General features: G+C 38.7%; 1 long non-coding RNA gene across 1 annotated transcript in view; it reads right to left on the reverse strand.

The window, feature by feature from the left end:
- Positions 1-1,671: 1,671 nt before the first annotated feature.
- Positions 1,672-18,388, reverse strand: part of LOC148976872 (uncharacterized) — a 43,394-nt gene continuing 26,677 nt past the window's right edge. The window contains exons 2-5 of the long non-coding RNA XR_016146072.1: positions 10,465-10,542; positions 7,706-8,038; positions 4,786-4,855; positions 1,672-3,639 (exon numbers count right to left, since the gene is read on the reverse strand). This is a non-coding gene — a long non-coding RNA (uncharacterized LOC148976872). The remainder of the gene's footprint in view (positions 3,640-4,785; positions 4,856-7,705; positions 8,039-10,464; positions 10,543-18,388) is intronic.

Here is an 18,388-nt window from a genome sequence, read left to right on the forward strand (position 1 = left end):
TCTGTCTCTGTCACTCACTCACTCACACACACACACATAAACACTGTTTCACACACATTTGATATTAAAATAGTTATAGGAATATTAATACCTGTGTGTTTGCTTTGTTTTTGATGTTTTTAAGTTCTGAGCTAGATTACTGTGTGTTTCATACTAGTTAAAATCAACTTTCTTCTCATACTTGGGTGTTACCCGCAAGAATGTTGTCCCACCCTCTCTTTCACAGCCTTTTCTCTCTCTCTTTCTCTAGTATCAACACATTGTTATCCATTATCCAATTGTCAATTTGTCAAAAATATGTAATCTACAGCTGGGGATTGATTAAACTTGATTGTTGTATTATCTATTATTTTTTGTATTACCTATATTATAATTTATCAATATTATGCGTTTGCACTTTTTTTGTCAGCACACAGAGCATAATAAACAACTTGTTCATTATCAGTAACTGTCAAACTGTTATTATTATTATTGTATTATTTGACCATTGGTATTGACTGGTTTAAGTTATTTTATTGGTATAGGTAAGGGCATGGCCTAAGGCCAAAAATGCACCAGAATGCAGGAAATCACATCTACTAAATTCAAAATTTTCTGGGGGGGGGACCCCCAGACCCCCCTCTTATTCAGCCCCCCCTCCAATATTTTTCACCAGCCGCCACTGCTGGCCCTGTATTTACTTGGTATCGGATCGATACCAAATCTAGCGGTATCGCACACCTCTAGTGTGCGCAGTAGTGCTGTAGCGGCGCGTCGATGACGTCGATTGTTCAACGTCAAAATTGCGTCGACGTCATATTTTTGCGTCGACGCTTCTTTCTTTCTTTATTTTTTGCATGTTCCCGGCGTAGCTTGCCACACACACGTGGGAGACCGAAACATTTCAGAATAGAGGACGAAGACAACTTGAAGTGAATGTGCTATCCATTAAATGAATCACACACAGTAAACAAACCCTTAAGAAAAGAAAATTGCAATTTAGATGCGCAAACTGGGTGCCGGTGTGGTGAGACGTACAAGCTCGGGCAGATTCGGCTTGAAGTCGTTCCCGGACGGTACGCCGCGCTTGCTGTTACAAAAAAAGGCGTACACACAGCCAGCCACAGTCTTCCTGGTCTTGCGCACCCAACGCGTCATTTTTGCCGTGCGCACATTCGCGCTCGTGCGGACGTGTCGAGTAAACAAGGCTTTACTCCGTGTCAGCACGCGCTCTGATCAGTAGGTGCACAAACCTCTCCCGATTCATATCCAGTAGTAGCAGCCTCCGATCGCACCACTAACTCTGCCTCCGTTTCCCTCCTCAGCTGATATTAATATTTAAACATTCTCTATGATAAAAAATGTTTTTAAAAAATATTTTAATAACACGGTTTTGGCGGTTGTAGTTATAATGATGGTGTTCAAATACATAACATTAGACTAACGTTAGCCTGCTTATAGTATCTTGATTCAGTATGCGAGTGTTTATTTGAGATATTGTTTTTTTATTAATTGAGCAGCAGAAAAAAATATTCTTTATATTAGTCGTCCAATTAGTCATTAGATTAGTCGACTAATCGATAAAATAATCGCCCAACTAATCGTTTAGTTAATAATCGTTTACCCCAGCCCTAGTGCGCAGTGATCACTTCGTCAAATGTGAGTTAATACATTATTTATGTGGCTTATAATTAAATACACTTATGTGGCTGTTTGTGTAACGTACCAGTTTCCGAACTTTGTAAAGTCAAAGTATGTCTGAGACTGTAAGACGAGTTAGTTGCTGAAATCTACAGCCTCTATGGCAGGCAAATCTCTCAATTCAGTTGAAAATCGGTCCTCTTCATAACGGATCACGTCGAACATAAGTTTTGATTTTCTGTTTATATATTTCTCTTGTAATAGCGTCTAAAGTAGTACAGTACGGATTTTCCTCCATTGCGCTCTTCACTCCTTGCCCTCCATCTGCATTCCGCGCGTCAACACAATCACGTGACTGCAAACCACCTATTACTTATTCATTTTGATGTTTTTGAATGCAAAAACCAAGCGAACGTCATAAGTTGACCTCAGACAACAATATAATAAAATTTAAAAAGCCAGTTCATGACCCCTTTAAAACGTTCAATAGGTTATTTTAAGATCTGTTCTTTGGGGAACCCAAACGTTTCTTCTATGGCATCCCTTTTGGAACCTTTATTTTTAAAGGCACTTGGTTCTTTCGTTACTTTTCTTGGCATACCTTCCTGATGAAAAACGGCATAATTCATTCCAACGCATGGTGCTTAGGCTCAAAGTCTCCGAGTTGACACCTCCATGTTCGCAAGAAAGGCAGGAAATGCCGGAGAGAGATCGTCAGGCGAAAAGGAGGAAAGTATCAGCAGGTCAAAGGTCGAAGGTGAAAGCAAAAGGGTAATGGGCATATCTCAACATTCATTTCCCCCCTAATTCATCCTTTCGGAGCATCGCTTTTTCTGTGTCTCCTCTTTCATTCGGTTCCGCCCCATTTGTCCCCGCCGGCCGCCTGTTGACAGCGAGCGCAGCACTAATAGTCTTCTGTGGGAAAGTCAGTGCGGGACATTCCGAACACCAGAATCTATTCGACAGAACAGTTGAAAGATCGCATATCCGTACAGATGTGAGAGAACGGGAATGTTTGGTTAGGGCCAAGCACTGGCTCTCTCTTTTTTTCTCTAGGTCACTCTCTCGCTCAAACACATTCCCAAGCTCTTCTTGAGCCATCTTGTATATATGCCGGATTTGAAATACACGAAGCCAACATGTTTGTCGAAGGCGTTTTTTTTTTTTTTTAGAAAAATGACAAAGGGACAATGAATCCTGTAAATGTGCACCACATGTAGGATGGGGGAAGATGCGATAAATCGTAATTTGGAGATGATTAGCACAACGTAGGCTCCCAGAGAATGGATGGATGGTTTGATAAATAAATAGAAACTATTAAAGATTAACGACGACGCTGTAATCATTTAATAAATTCTTTGAGATTTTGAGACTCAACCCTACCTACCAATTTAGGGCCTCTTCATTGATAAGGATTGACTAAACAAAAAGAGTCTTAGGACATTAGTTTTAGGCAGGACACTTCAGTGCAGATCTTACCAGGACATCCCATAACTCTTACAGTAAAATGGTTGTGCAACGGTCTCCGAGACAGTTTAACTAACATTTCCCCAAATATTTAGATGAGAGTGAAAAGGCTGCGCATGGCACAGGAGAGCATTAATCATACAGCTCGACTGAAGCGCTCTATACGAGTGCGGAGTATTTGCAGAGTTAGTAAACATCGCCGACCATCTCAGCGAAAGCCAATGCCATCGGCGTTCCAACACAGCGTGTTTGTTGACTGTGATATAAAATAGTGCTGTGGGGTTTTGGGTTTCCAGAGAGGGAGCTGGGCTCGAGTATATTGAGTCCATGTGGGGAAGACGGTTTTAATCGGAGCGTTACCCGCATTTCTTCCTGTTTCTAATTTGGAGCTGCGGTGGTTTTTGTCCCCTGGCCAGCAGCCTCTCATCCACCGAGTGTCCATTTCCTCTGAAGTGAATAGTAGCAGGTGTGTTGGCATGGCTTGCGGAGAACAGACTCCATCTTTTTTCTCCGCCTGCCCTGCATTTGTCTTCCTTTCAGAGTCAGAACATCCTGTAACAACACTGTTTACGTCAACTCTCCTAAACCCATTAAGCGGAGATTAAATCATTTAAAAAATATCACATGCTCGAGGTTCAGAAGAGATCGCAACAAAGTCTTAAACTATGACCAGATTTATCTGAATCTGGACCCAAATGTTTCTTTATTAATATTACCAAGACCGAATGCTCATAATCTGCATCTGCATTCATTTAACAGATTTTGTTATGGAAGTCCTTTTCCTCCACATATGAAAATCGCCACGCTTTGGTAAATCATAAATTTGACATAAAAAGTCTTTTGACAAAGTCCTTTTCTTATTTGACATTTAAAACAAGCCATAATTACGAGAATCGTTACATAAAAGGCCATAATTATGAAATAAAATGCCCAAAAAATATGACATTAAAAGACATAAAGTCATATAATTATGTCAAGAAGTTAAAATTATAACATCTTAAGTCATAAATATGAGGTAAAGTCCATTATGATATACGTCAACATTATGACATAAAAAGCTACATTAAAATTCTAAAAATTAAAATTCAAAAGAGATGAAAATTCAAAATATGACATCAAAGTCAAATTATAACAAATAAGTCATATAATTATGACATAAAAGTTAAAATTGTAAAAATTTAAATTCAAAAGAGATACAAATTCAGATTATGACATTAAAGTCATAACTATGAGATAAAATGTAAAAAACAACATTAAAAGTCATAATTAAGAAAAAACAAGAATGTAATATGCCAAGACATAATTATGAGGTGAACTTCATTTAACTTGAACTTAATTTTGACTTATTATAGAAAAAATGTATGTCATAATTTGGACGTTGTCATAACTATGATTTACCACAGCATGATTTTGTTTAATTTATGTGATGGAAATGGGATTTCAAAGTATGTTAGAAAAATTACTCATTTGTATCTATTTTTGTTTCTAAGAAAGAACATCTGAGACATAAATAAAACATAATGAGAACTGGCTTGCATGGTTGGAAGTCAGAACATCCTGTAACAACAATGTTTAGTATCAAACTAAACAGGGCAACACGCAAGCATCGTGATGTCATGAAAGCGTCCCGTGTCGCATCTACGCCCATCTCCTCCACCTCTTCCTCGCATGACTTCAGAGCTGGAGGGCTGAACCCACCCACTGTGATACGCCAGGCCTCTTTGCCGAAAAACAAGCGGGAATGTCATCTCCCGGGAAAAGGGTCGACCTGTGATCGGCAGAGAAGGGAAGAGAAAGTCAAAATCTGCTCGAGCTCATTAGGTCCAGTGAAAGCAAACGCGTGACCTTGTCCCGTCACAGGAGATGTGCTGTCAGGACACTCGGATCGGCATTAACCTCAGGCGACCCCGTCTGTAACTTCCGTTTTCGGCCTAATGAAGGTTTGCTTTTGAGGGGCGTCGTCACTTGCCTTGATCTCCGCTCGCAGTCGCCACAGATTAAACAAATCCGATCTGGTCGTTTCCTCAGAAAGTCAGAACTTTAAGACCATATTTATGTGGAGGACACACGATTAATACTCACACTCCCTCGACAAAAACAGTCGTTTCCCACGAACCGTGACTCGCCTCCACGCTCGGACCAGAAGCGATGTAATCTCGGCGTGATTAGTGGGCCGCGATGTTCGAAAATCTGATAAAGTGTTCATTTTGCATGTGAAAACCGCATCCAGTCGGGCTGTAAACATCAGCCAGAAATCTTTTCATCTCTGAGAGGTTCCAGGTTTTTCCTTAATGTGGTGGAGCTTAAATCAATAGAGGATACAGTCCCACATTAATCTTCATGCTGTGAGTTTCACAGCTTTGAAATACGAGCCACAACCATGAAGGGAACATTGTTGTGAGCCGTGTTTCAGGTGCATCCTAAGTCGGGCAGCTTAAACGCATTTTCGAGACTTTCGATGAATGTTTTTTATTTCACTTTGGCCTAATGCGCTTCCTCCACATGTGAACTCGCACAGTTGTGCTCGAGCGTGCATTGCCTTGAGCTCCGATTGACGTGAACCTCACGGTCTCTTCAAATGACTCCCTGCTGTTAGATGTTCGCTACACCCGATCGGACAGGCATGTCCCGGCTCGGTGTCGGCTCGCTGCCTTTTATCTGGGATCAAATCGGAGCGAGTTGCTGTCTGCCTAATTGTCTCACATTATCTCCTCATTGTTCTCAGCGAGGAAAGCTTGCCGAAAGCTCATCTGCCACATCATAGGGACCCTATTAACCTCTGAACCCCGTTCCGTGTGTACGGACCCGGCTGCTCCTCACACCCAACCCTGGGCCCATTAACACATCGCCGCGGCCCAGGAAAAAACTATTTTGACGGGCTGTAATTGCTTCTAAGTGACGGGAGACAAAGGCGGCTTTTGAGCGGGTTGAGATTTCCTTTCGGATGGGATGCGAGACCCCCGTCGGGCCCGTCTCCACGCCCACCTTGCGGCGGCCCCGTTTGAAAGTGTGAGATAATGAGGACGGCGCCCAATTACGTTCCCTGAATCAAGGGCGGAGAGTGGCGATTAGGCGATGCGTTCCCTTTCTCTGAGCCTCCGAAGCGACCTCCCTCAGGATCGGGGTGCGTAATGAGTTTACGTTAGCTACAAAAGGTCAGGGGTCCCTAAAGGTCGTGGCATTTCCTTTAAGGCAGCAGGTGCCGCCATGAGGTCACTCCGACTCCGGGTCCGTTTGCAAACTTACAGAAACAAGGTTGTGTTTGTTATGACGGCGCATCAAGCCAAATTGATTTCGTGTTACCTTCCTCCAGGACACAAACTTGAGAAACCAGCAGGAATGGAGCAGATCTGTTCAAACACAACTAAAAATATACTTGTGTATATAATCGCCCGTGTTGGTTTTGTTTTTGCGGCTCGGGCTAAATTAAATTCTGAGGTAGAGCTCTGTTCCCTGAGGCTCTGAAGGTATGGGATGCACAGGATACATTCGGTTAAAAATGATCTTTTCCAGGCTTATTTTTGTATGAACTCATCTCACGGAATCTAAAGTTATCGGTTCTGGTACTCGTAAACATGATATCTTAACTTGTGCAAATAGGCCAATTATAAACTAGCCTTTCAAGCCTTTCAAAAAGGAGTGCAACAAATCACAAATGCGATTTCTTAAACATTTTTTAAAACAAAGGTGGAGATTAAATCTTTATATATATATATATATATATATATATATATATATATATATATATATATATATATATGAAGAGTTCAGATGCAAAAGCCTCTAAATGCCATTTGAAATTTTCTTCTTTAATGATGATTTTTGTCAAACCTGTATATTTAAGTTCAGTAATTCCACTTAAATAACAATTAATAGGTAATTATCATTGCCATTTAAGTGAAATCACTGAACTTAAATATACAAGCTTGATAAAAATCATAATTTTAGAAGAAAATTTCAAATGGCACTTAGAGGCTTTTGCATCTGAACTCTTCATATATCACATGCTATACAGTTTCAGAAGAGATTTCCACATTGTCTCAAACAATGCACAGATTGATCTTAATATGAAATCAAATATTTCTCGTTAAACATTTCCAAGACCAAATGTATTCCGTATTCATTTTACAGATTATGTTATGGAAGCCCATTTTCAGCACATATGAAAAGAAAATCATGCTTCGGTAAATCATAATAATGGCATAAAGTGATAAAATGATGAGATAATAATGTCAAAATCATTTTTAAAAAAGTCAATTATGACTTAAAAGTCATTACGATGACATAACAAGAATATTATTATACTAAACCATTTCAATTAGTAAAAAACTAAAAAAAGTTATAGTTTAAAAAGTTATGATATACTAGAAATTATGTAAGAAATAATGACCTAATAATTCTGTGTTAAAAAGAAACAAATGTTCTGTGACATAAATCACAATTATTACAAAACATTTCTACTGTTTAATGTTTACCGCAGAATCATTTTGTCCCCTTATATAGTGGAAATTGGCTTCCATTGTATGCTGACAAATATATGCATGTCTATTTTTATTACTTGGGAGAAACCTCTGAGACTTAAAGGAGACATAATTGAGAACTGAAATGAAAATCTCACCAGTAAAATTGTCTTTCTGGACACCCCTTTAGCCTCAGTTTAGCCACTCATTGGAAATGTACATTATGAGGACGGAGTCTCCCATGGAAATGCTGTCATGCTTGTATTTTTAAGTCTGACGTCAGTCAAAGAGTCGAAGTGGCATGGGAGACTTTTAATACAAGTCTCTCAGTCTGTCATTATGAAACTGGAAACCACCTATCAGAGGCAGAGAGCGACTGATGTGGGGAACTCTGGTCCTGTCCGCTAGTTTCCTTTTGCCAGTCATTTCCAAAAGCTGTAGCAACGGGTGGCCGGTGATGACATCATCACACTTCCAAAACGTATCAGAGACTGAAATGGTGCAAATGAAAAACAAAATTCAAGTAAATAACAAATAAATGTATTTTTGCAGACAGACATTAAGCTGTGTTGAATGAAGCAAACCTGAATTGTCAGCAATCTTCCTTCATGCAGCTTATTTTCACAAATTGTCCTTGTTAAATCTGTGGTGTATGGCACATAATTCAAATCATCATCCATTTCGTTAACATTACAGCAATGTGACATATTAAAAGGAATGCCCATTAGGGGGCAGTCTGAATCAGTGAATCTTATCTCTATGCATGCATGCATTGGCGGACGCTTTTCTCAAAAGCGACTTTGCATTTAAAAAAAATAAATGTACTGACAAAATAGTGACTGTAAAAACTATCATTTATAACTTTTAAGGCATTCCTGTTGTTCAAGCATTAGAGCATGGTGCTAGCAACGCCGATGTACTGTGTTTGATTCAAAATGTAGGCTATACCTTAATGGAATATTGCGGCATTTATTTTAAATTATTTATCCATGAACTTTTTCATTTTTAAATTGGTGTGCCCTTGTAATCTTTAATCAAAATAACTTCCCCTCCTTATTGCAGGGACATCTTTTCCCTTAGACCGGTGAGAGGACGGGACAACCTGTCACTCGCATGAGATCGACCAATAGCAAACCACAACCAATCAATCAAGTCCCGCCCTTTTATGTCTTGTTTGAGAAGCTTTCACTTGGATATGTCACAATAGGGAAGAAAAGACTATTGCACAGAAACCTGTCAAGTTTTAAAAAATAATTCAAGATATTTTTTGCCTGCATAAAAGTGCAGATACTCTGGCAAAAAAAATAAAAAATGAAGCACAGCTCACACAGAAACTGCTTTCAAACTGTGGCCAGCAGGGCAGGGTCGGAGAAAAGGAGTGACGGCAGTGAAGGAAGGGAGAGGTTTAGGCCTGGGACGTTTATGTTTTAATTTATGCAGCAGTTGTCCATGAGGGGCAGCCGCAGTTCTTTCATTTTGTTGTTTATGTTTATTTTATTAAAGTTATATGTTTAACATTCGCTGGTTCCCGCCTCCTCCTTCCCTTATTAAAAAACCTTTGTTACACAAACCAAGTAGCTTTCTGTTGGTCAATGTGGCAAATTCGAGAAACAAATAAAAAAACAAAAATGCAAATCGTGTGCAACTGTTGAATCAAACATAAACGAAAAGTTCATTTAAAGGAGTAGTTCACTTTAAAATAAAACTTTTGCTGATCATTTACTCACCCCCATGTCATCTAAGATATCCATGTCATTCTTTCTTCAGTCGAAAAGAAATTAAGGTTTTTGATGAAAATATTCCAGGATTTTTCTCCATATAATGGACTTCAGTGGGAACCAAACGGTTCAAGGTCCAAAAGACAGTTTCAGTGCAAACTGCAAACTGTTCAAAGGGCTTTAAACGATTCCAGACGATGAATAAGGGTCTTATCAAGCGAAACGATCGCTCATTTAATTAATAAATAACAAAGTTTAAGTTTTATAAGCTCAAATGCTCGCCTTGCTCTGTTCTGTGATGCGTGTTCGTGACTGCAAACTCGCTTGTTCGAACTCGCTTATCAAAACGAACAAATCTTTTTTTCGTTTCATTTGGTTCATTCAAACGAACAAAATGAACGAGTTGACTCGGTAAAAGATTCGTTCATTTTGATGAACGAGTTCGAACAGGAGAGTCACAAATGCGCATCATGATCACACCCTCACCCTCAACAGAGCAAGGCGACCATTTGAGCTTATAAAACTTAAACTTTGTTATTTATTTATTAAATGAGCGATTGTTTCGCTTGATAAGACCCTTATTCATCATCTGAAATCATTTAAAGCCCTTTGAACAGTTTGCAGTTTGCACTGAAACTGTCTTTTGGACCTTGAACCATTTGGTTCCCATTGAAGTTCATTATATGGAGAAAAATCCTGGAATGTTTTCATCAAAAACCTTAATTTCTTTTCGACTGAAGAAAGAATGACACGGACATCTTGGATGACATGGGGGCGAGTAAATTATCAGCAAAAGTTTTTTTTAAAAGTGAACTACTCCTTTAAGGGATAGTTCACCCAAAAATGAAAACTCTTTCATTATTTACTCATGTCGTACCAAACCCAGAAGACTTTGGTTAATCTTCGAAACAAAAAATAAGGGAGGTTTCTGTTTCTCCTTTGAAATTTCAGGTAACTAAATATATATTTATCTTAGTTTTAATAGGAAATCTTTAGGGTTTTAAAAAAAAATTTTTTAAGTTTAATCTTAATTTGTGTTTTGAAGATGAACCTAAGTCTCATGGGTTTGAGACAAGTAAATGACGACAGACTTTTCATTTTTTGTGTGAACTAACCCTTCACGTCTCTTGAACCATTAGAGCTCAACCTCTGAGTAATAAAAGACACTATGAACAGCTGAGATCTTTTGTAACACTCACTCAGAGCCTCTGATCAACGCTCGTCCAGATCGCTCTCTTCCCACAGTCCAGTCCTCATGTGACTTTGTGGATGAACACCTGCACAACACAGTAAGATTGTTGGGCAATTAGAGGCCTCTGACCTTTTCAAAGGGAGGAGAACCAAGCCCTGGTTTGGCCCTGTTAGGAATGGTATCACCCTACTCAATAGGCCTGTTACTGGCCTTGCTTGCTTACTGTTCCATGAAATGTGCCTGTGGAACAGTGCAAACTTCACTGAAACAGACTGGACACTGTTAGACAACAGTGCTGCCTTTGTGTAGGAATTGTCAAAGCTGGCCCTTTCCTGATGGTCCTCCCTTTCTTCTGTGCCTCAGCTGTGAGCAAACAAAGCAAACGCCAAGGCCATGAGCTTCTACACAGCCGGCCATGTTGGAATGCCTGTCAATTACGACAAGTGTTGCCATTTTTGCCTCAATTTTGTTTTATTTCACTTTATGCATTGAAAGTGTAAGCTGTGGATTGGTATGGAATCGAATTCAAGGCTAACTTATATTTATACAGCGCTTTATACAAAACAGATCTTTCAAAACACCTTCACAGTAACACAAGAAAACATACACAGTATTTAATTGTTTTTGATTTCACAGTGTAGACATAAAATACTGTAAATGGAAGTACAGTACCCTTACTGTAAAATGTATTCACAGTAACTTACTGGCAACATGTAGCCAGTAAGTTACTGTAAATAGAGCTAAAATCACAGTATTTAATTGTTTTTGAATTAACAGTATATACATAAAATACTGTAAATGGAAGTACAGTACCCTTACTGTAAAACGTATTCACAGTACTGGCAACAAGTAGCCAGTTATTTACTGTAAATAGAGCTAAAATCACAGTATTTAATTGTTTTTGAATTCACAGTGCATACATAAAATATTGTAAATGGAAGTACAGTACTGTAAAACGTATTCACAGTAACTTACTGGCAACAATTAGCCAGTAAGTTAGTGTAAATTTAACTAAACCCACAGTATTTGATTGTTTTTGATTTCACAGTAAGTATAGACATAAATTACTGTAAATTAAAGTACAGTTCCCTTACTATAAAACTTATTCACAGTAACTTACTGGCAAACAATACTGTAAATAGAACTAAAATCACAGTATTTCATTGTTTTTGATTGCACCGTATATACATAAAATACTGTAAATGGAAGTACAGTACCCTTACTGTAAAAATTATTCACAGTAACTTACTGGTTAATTGTTGCCAGAAAGTTACTGTAAATTTTACGGTACATTTTTTACAGTGTAGAGGAAATGAGACAAATTTAAATTTGGCTGTAAAGCTTCTCTAAAAAGACAATAATGTCACTATTTAACTCAAGTCAGTTCTGTGTTTCAGTTTAGCTCAGTAAGAGTGTGTAAACGTCAATAATGTAACCAGTTCAATTCAGCTATAAGCAGCTCTACAGAAGACAATAGTGTCGTTTTTCAGTTTGAGTCAGTTCAATGTTGATTGGACGTTGAAACGTTGCATTTTCAGATCTGATGTGAGATATGTTACAGCAACTCTGCAGAAACGTTATCTGTTACGTTCATCGCAGGAAACATTTCAACAGCCAAACGACCCAGAGGAGATGCTAAAGCGACCAGTGTGCAAGACTTTATTACATGTTTTACTCCCAATTTGCTCCCTTGTTTTGAGAGCTGGTCTACTGTAACTTCATTCAAAGTTGATTGCTTTTCCTCTCTATCAGCTTTTATGTTTTGTCACCTGTATCAGACCATCACATAAGCATAACTACAAGCTGTTTCGGTCTGCAGTTCTTACCGTAACCATAAATAGGCCACTGGGAAGGAAAAAAACGAATCAAAATGTAGACGAAATCTATAGACATCTGGAGTAAAAAACCCGAATGAACTACCCGAGGCACTGCGAACCCAACAGCTTACTTCCAAGACAAAGATAGATTTGGGGAAGCGTTTATTTAAGCAGATTGGTTTTGCGACTGAGGGATTTTTCCTGTCTAAATGAAAACCAGTAGCACTCGGTTTGAAGCCTCCATTCACTTTGCATAATGGCTCCCAAGGTTGCTCTTTTTTATTTCTTGGCTTTCCGTGCCAGTATAATTCAATTTCTCAATCCAAACCAAATATTTGCAGTGTGGCCTACATTTCCACACTGAGCTGCATGCAGGTTGGCGGCATGGCCACTTACGCATTCCTCTGAAACACAGAAGAGATGACTGACAGCTTAGCTTTGCCGTACACCTTGCCACGGTACCATGCTGTTGTAACACTCTCGTAAAACTTTGCTGTTGTCTTTTGTGAATGCCCCCATATTGACTTGAGTTTCAGTGTCTGAATTTAACAGGAATGCTTTAAAAGAAATAGTTCAGCCAAAAATGTACATTTTGCCATTATTTACTCACCCTCATGTTGCTCCAAACCTTTCTTTCTTTCTTTCTTGAAACACAAAAAGAGATGTTAGGTACAATTAAGTATGAAGTTCTTGGAAAGGAAAGTAAGATGAAAAAGCTTAAAGGGGGTTCTAAAGATTTTAAAAAAGTCAATTTGGGACTTATTAGGAACACCATACTAATACTGTGTTTGAACCCCTTTCGCCTTCAGAGCTGCCTTAAGACTACGTGGCATTGATTCAACAAGGTGCTCTTTAGAAATGTTGGCCCATATTGATAGGATAGCATCTTGCAGTTGATGGAGATTTGTGGGATGCACATCCAGGGCACGAAGCTCCCGTTCCACCACATCCCAAAATGCTCTATTGGGTTGAGATCTGGTGACTGTGGGGGCCATTTTAGTACAGTGAACTCATTGTCATGTTCAAGAAACCAATTTGAAATGATTCAAGCTTTGTGACATGGTGCATTATCCTGCTGGAAGTAGCCATCAGAGGATGGTTACATGGTGGCAATAAAGGAATGGACATGGTCAGAAACAATGCTCAGGTAGGCCGTGGCATTTAAACGATGCCCAATTGGCACTAAGGGGCCTAAAGTGTGCCAAGAAAACATCCCCTACACCATTACACCCCCACCACCAGCCTGCACAGTGGTAACAAGGCATGATGGATCCATGTTCTCATTCTGTTTACGCCAAATTCTGACTCTACCATCTGAATGTCTCAACAGAAATCGAGACTCATCAGACCAGGCAACATTTTTCCAGTCTTCAACTCTCTCCTGTAGATTGTAGGCTCTTTTTCCTATTTGTAGTGGAGATGAGTGGTACCCGGTGGGGTCTTCTGCTGTTGTAGCCCATCCGCCTCAAGGTTGTGTGTGTTGTGGCTTCACAAATGCTTTGCTGCATACCTCGGTTGTAACGAGTGGTTATTTCAGTCAAAGTTGCTCTTCTATCAGCTTGAATCAGTCGGCCCATTCTCCTCTGACCTCTCGCATCAACAAGGCGTTTCGCCCACAGGACTGCCCCATACTGGATGTTTTTCCCCTTTCACACCATTCTTTGTAAACCCTAGAAATGGTTGTGCGTGAAAATCCCAGTAACTGAGCAGACTTAAAGACTGAATAAATCAGTGTTAACACATTAAAGTGAATGACTCATAAAGATAGTCACTTGTTTTCATAGTGCTGTTGAATGAATCAGTTGAATGATTGACTCAATTACTTACCCAAAGTCACGCACTCAAAAAGTCACCACCTACTAGAGTAATAATAACCTCCAGAAAGAATAACAAAAAAGTTTTGTGCATATTTATTTTTAAGTTCTACACTGAAGAAAATTACAAACAATTACTGAAACAGTATTTTCTTGTAAAATGTCCTTTTTATTTTTAAGTATAATAGTATATTGTTATATATTAAAGTTTCTTTATACAATATAGACTTACTATGGATTTTGATTTTAGGATTGATTGTTTTCACATTTTCTGAGATTTACCCACAAAGAACTGGTTTTCATTCAGAGCTAAGAGTCTTTGTGCTTGTTCGCTTGTACTTTCTTTGAAGCCTACATTTACAAAGCAGACACATTCAAATAGTACGTCAAGTTAAGAGAAGATGGGCCTGAAAGGCCTGTACATTTGACCTTTTCTAGGCTGATTTATGATACCGTGTTCTCCTAAGTTCCTAATTGCATAACTAAAATAAACCAGCTTCGGCCCATAAAATAACGTGCTTTGAGCAACCCAGCGGTACTTTCCGTCGTGAAGTAGGTCATGCGACAGGTGAGAGGGACTCTGTTTGTTTGCTGGCGGTCGGTGGCCATCTTTTCCACGCAATTAGATGACTTCTATTCCAGACACGCAGCTGGCCGTCACAGAGGCCGCCTGTGTCTCCATGTTGATGTGGACCTGCTGTATCTTCACCGCGACCCAAAACGGGACTCAGAGCTTCCTGTGTTGAGAGACTCGGGTCTCCTGGAGAGAGAGAGTGTGTGCTGTAAATCTGGAAATGTTGAGGAAAGTTTGGGAAACACCTCAGTCGACGCCCTGCGAGGTTGATTCACACAGCTGTGTCATAAACACGGCATGAAAAGCGTCACGCCACTTCATGTCACCTCTCGACATGTGCATGCCATTTTAAACAGCTTGGCTGGAATCACATCAACGCATATCGTCTTCGAAATTTTCGTAAACCGTGTCTGAGGTTATTTCCTTTACGCATGTGATGTTTATACACCCTGTTTTTTAAAAGCCAGTGTGTGTTGCTCAATTATATCTGAGGAAATGAAAAAACACATCTGCAATTCAACAGGTGCCTCTTGGCATCCAGCATGTTCCACGTCTGGAAAACATCTGCATAGGTGGTCTCTCTTTCTCTCTCTCTCGTTCTCCATACTCCTACTTTTTCTTCCTCTCTCTTGGGTCCGAGTGCAGGGAAGGCTGATTGTAAATACGGCAAGGACCTGAGAGCCAGAGAAACAGCCGTATATTTTGGGAGAAGAGAGGCTGGCTTTTACCAGAGCATATTTTTAATCGCACAACGCCAGCACGGATAGGACAGAGTTGCACAGCTGCTCCTCTAATTTGTTTAAGCGTGTACAAATAGGCCGTCCCACACGAGCCAAAAAAAGTGAGAGGAGGTTTTGCTCAACATGGCATTTTTGTCTGACCAGAAGAGCACAAAAAAAAAATCAACAGCGATAGAGACGGACTGGTCATTTTGAGGGATTTTACAGCAAGTTCCCACCGGATTTGTCATATATATAAAAAGTCTTGCAGCTCAGAACTGGATCCAGAACAATCGAGTCGCGCACTCCAAATTCGTCAACGTTAAAAAAGAAATGCGATACCTAGATTTGGGAGACTTTGCATGTTTTGAAGCATACAAAAAGAATCGTCTCGATTTCAGCAGATCTTTGGAAGGTCTTGTTGAATGATTCAAGTCATGGAAAAGATATTTATAACAAAGCGGTTCTATGTTCTTTATCCTGGGAAGGATTAGAGGACAAATCAGATTTGGCCCTACCTATGAGCTTTGGCTATGAAACTTTATTGATAGCAGTATCTAACCATGTAACAGGGTTATTATAGTTAACTTAAAGTAAAACCAGTAAAAAAAAAACATTTTTCTTACAAACATTAATTGATAATTGAATAAAAACTTTTTTTATTTATTATTTCTCATTTTCATTCAGTTTAACTCGATAAACTAAAATAAGAATAAATAAATACTATAGATTTTTTTAAATCTAATAAAATGACAAAACACAAAGAAATTAATAAATTGTTATGAATTACACTTATTAAAATGAATTCAATTAAAATTAAAGCTGCAAGCAGCATTTATCGGGGTTCAAGCAGTTAAGGCCTTTAAGCACAAAAGCATCAAAAGGCATTCACTTTTATTTAGCATACATTTATCCACTGATATAATAGATGGAAAACACCATTTGCAGCCAATACTGGCAATTTACCATAGGAAATATATGGTTTTAAAGCTTTTTAACAGTTATAGCGTCACCTATAGTCCGACCTCCACGAAACTTTGCATGCTTGTTAATGATGTTATGACACATGCTCATCAATTTTTGTGAAGTTCTGAGTTTTCCTTTAGGATAGGCTTTTGGGTGCATTTTTTCACGCCTCCTTTTGTAAATTAAATTATAACTCAAAAAGATACAAAACAAAATACTAATAAAATGTATATCTAATAAAAAAATACTTTCTCAATTATACTAAATGAACACTGACTTTACTAAAATAAAATATGATATTTTCCACTTGTGAACTGGTATTTACCAGTGTGTTGCGTTCAAGTGCTTTTGTTGTTGTAATGTGGTAAAAAGATGGAGATCCAGACCTGTTATTTAGCTAAAACTATTTTAGAGCAAGAAGATGGTTTATCAAAACTCAAACAGTAAATAATATGCTGTATATTTTCTAGATCATGAATAGTCAGCCCGGTCTCATCCCAAGCGGCGTCATCTAACTGATGTCTCATTTCGTGTTTTATACCTACAGTATGTGACAATGTAAGAAATGAGCATAATGCAAGTATGGGCTTCATTGGGAACAACGTCTACTTTGACCCTCAAACACTAGTTGTAGCTGAGACTAGAAGAGTTTGATTCATGTAGTCAACATGTTGAGAAGAGGCTATATTTCTGCACTGAGAATCCACTTTGCACTTCAAAAGGATGAGGAGCAGTGATGGAATTGATAAAAAAAAAAAAACATTGTTACTATTCGCATCACGGTGTTTACAAGCACTGAGGAAGATATGGAGCTGAAACTCAGATTGGTATTGGCTGTTTGGTTTCTGACATGTCGACAAATCATAACAGACTGGGCCATCCGACCAATCAGAGCAGAGCAGGCTCTCAGAAAGGAGGGGTTTAGAGAGACCGAATCTTTGACCAATTAGACCAACGAACGTTTTCAGACACTTAGAGAAAAGAGGTAATGTGAGGTAAAATTATATTAATGAACTTATTAAAAAGAGGTAAAATTATATTAATGAACAAAGCAATAATAACAAATTAGACAACCCTGAACCTGACAATACATATACAGTGGTTTAGTACACTTTAACCCAAAATGTTAAGACTCTAAATCTGAGGGGTAAAAGTATCAGCCAATCATGTTCTTCTTAATGCAAATCCTTGTTCCCATCCCGTTTCCTAAATCCTGTTCCTAAAAACCGGTCTCAGATTTGTAGCTTTAAACCATACAATTTAAGCTCGAGTTAAAGAGTGGCCTCCAATGCGCCATTTGTAAGCATTCGGGAGGCACGATGCATCGCGATATATACCCACACACGACAGCTGATGTCTGGGAATTATTGGTTTTGGAAACTTACACCCAGTGAGAGAGCTCTTATACACATAATTAGGCTCGTTTAAAAGCAGATTATAGGATTGACGCGTAAATACGAGGTTGCCTGTGACGTATGTCAAAGCCGGTGTCCGAGTAAAGTTAGAAACGTGAAATGTAAATGAATAAGCGAATGGAAAAGTCAAAGTGGAAACTCTAAACATTTGCTCTTCTGAAGTCGGAAAACAGGTGCAAACAAGCTTCCCTTTAATCTGACCATCTCTCATTCACTCCATCGTCCCAAACATAGCGCTCTTTTTCCAGTCCTGACTAACAGAGGGGTATACCTTGTTCAGGACAATTCTGATTTACTGTTCTTGTATGAAACAAAAAGAGAGGGGAAACTTTGTGCATTTGCAAAGGGAAACGAGGGGAAAGGAAAGAAAAACACATAAAACAAATCAGTGCGAAAAAAAAGTTCTTTCTCAGTGGTTTTGTCTTGTTTCTCTAAACATTCTTAAAATAAAATACATTTATTTGAAAAGTATAAATGGCTTGAGATATTAAGTTTTGTTTTCTGAAAAGTTTTTGCTTAAAAACAATGGGGTCAGAAAAAAAATCTTGTTTTATCTTTGAGTTCATTTGAATTTTGAATTTGAAAAAGCATAAACTCACTTCATTTTCATTTTAAAATAACTTAAT

Source organism: Pimephales promelas, chromosome 13, assembly GCF_988280905.1.
Source record: "Pimephales promelas chromosome 13, fPimPro1.hap1.1, whole genome shotgun sequence".
NCBI classification, from domain to species: domain Eukaryota; kingdom Metazoa; phylum Chordata; class Actinopteri; order Cypriniformes; family Leuciscidae; genus Pimephales; species Pimephales promelas.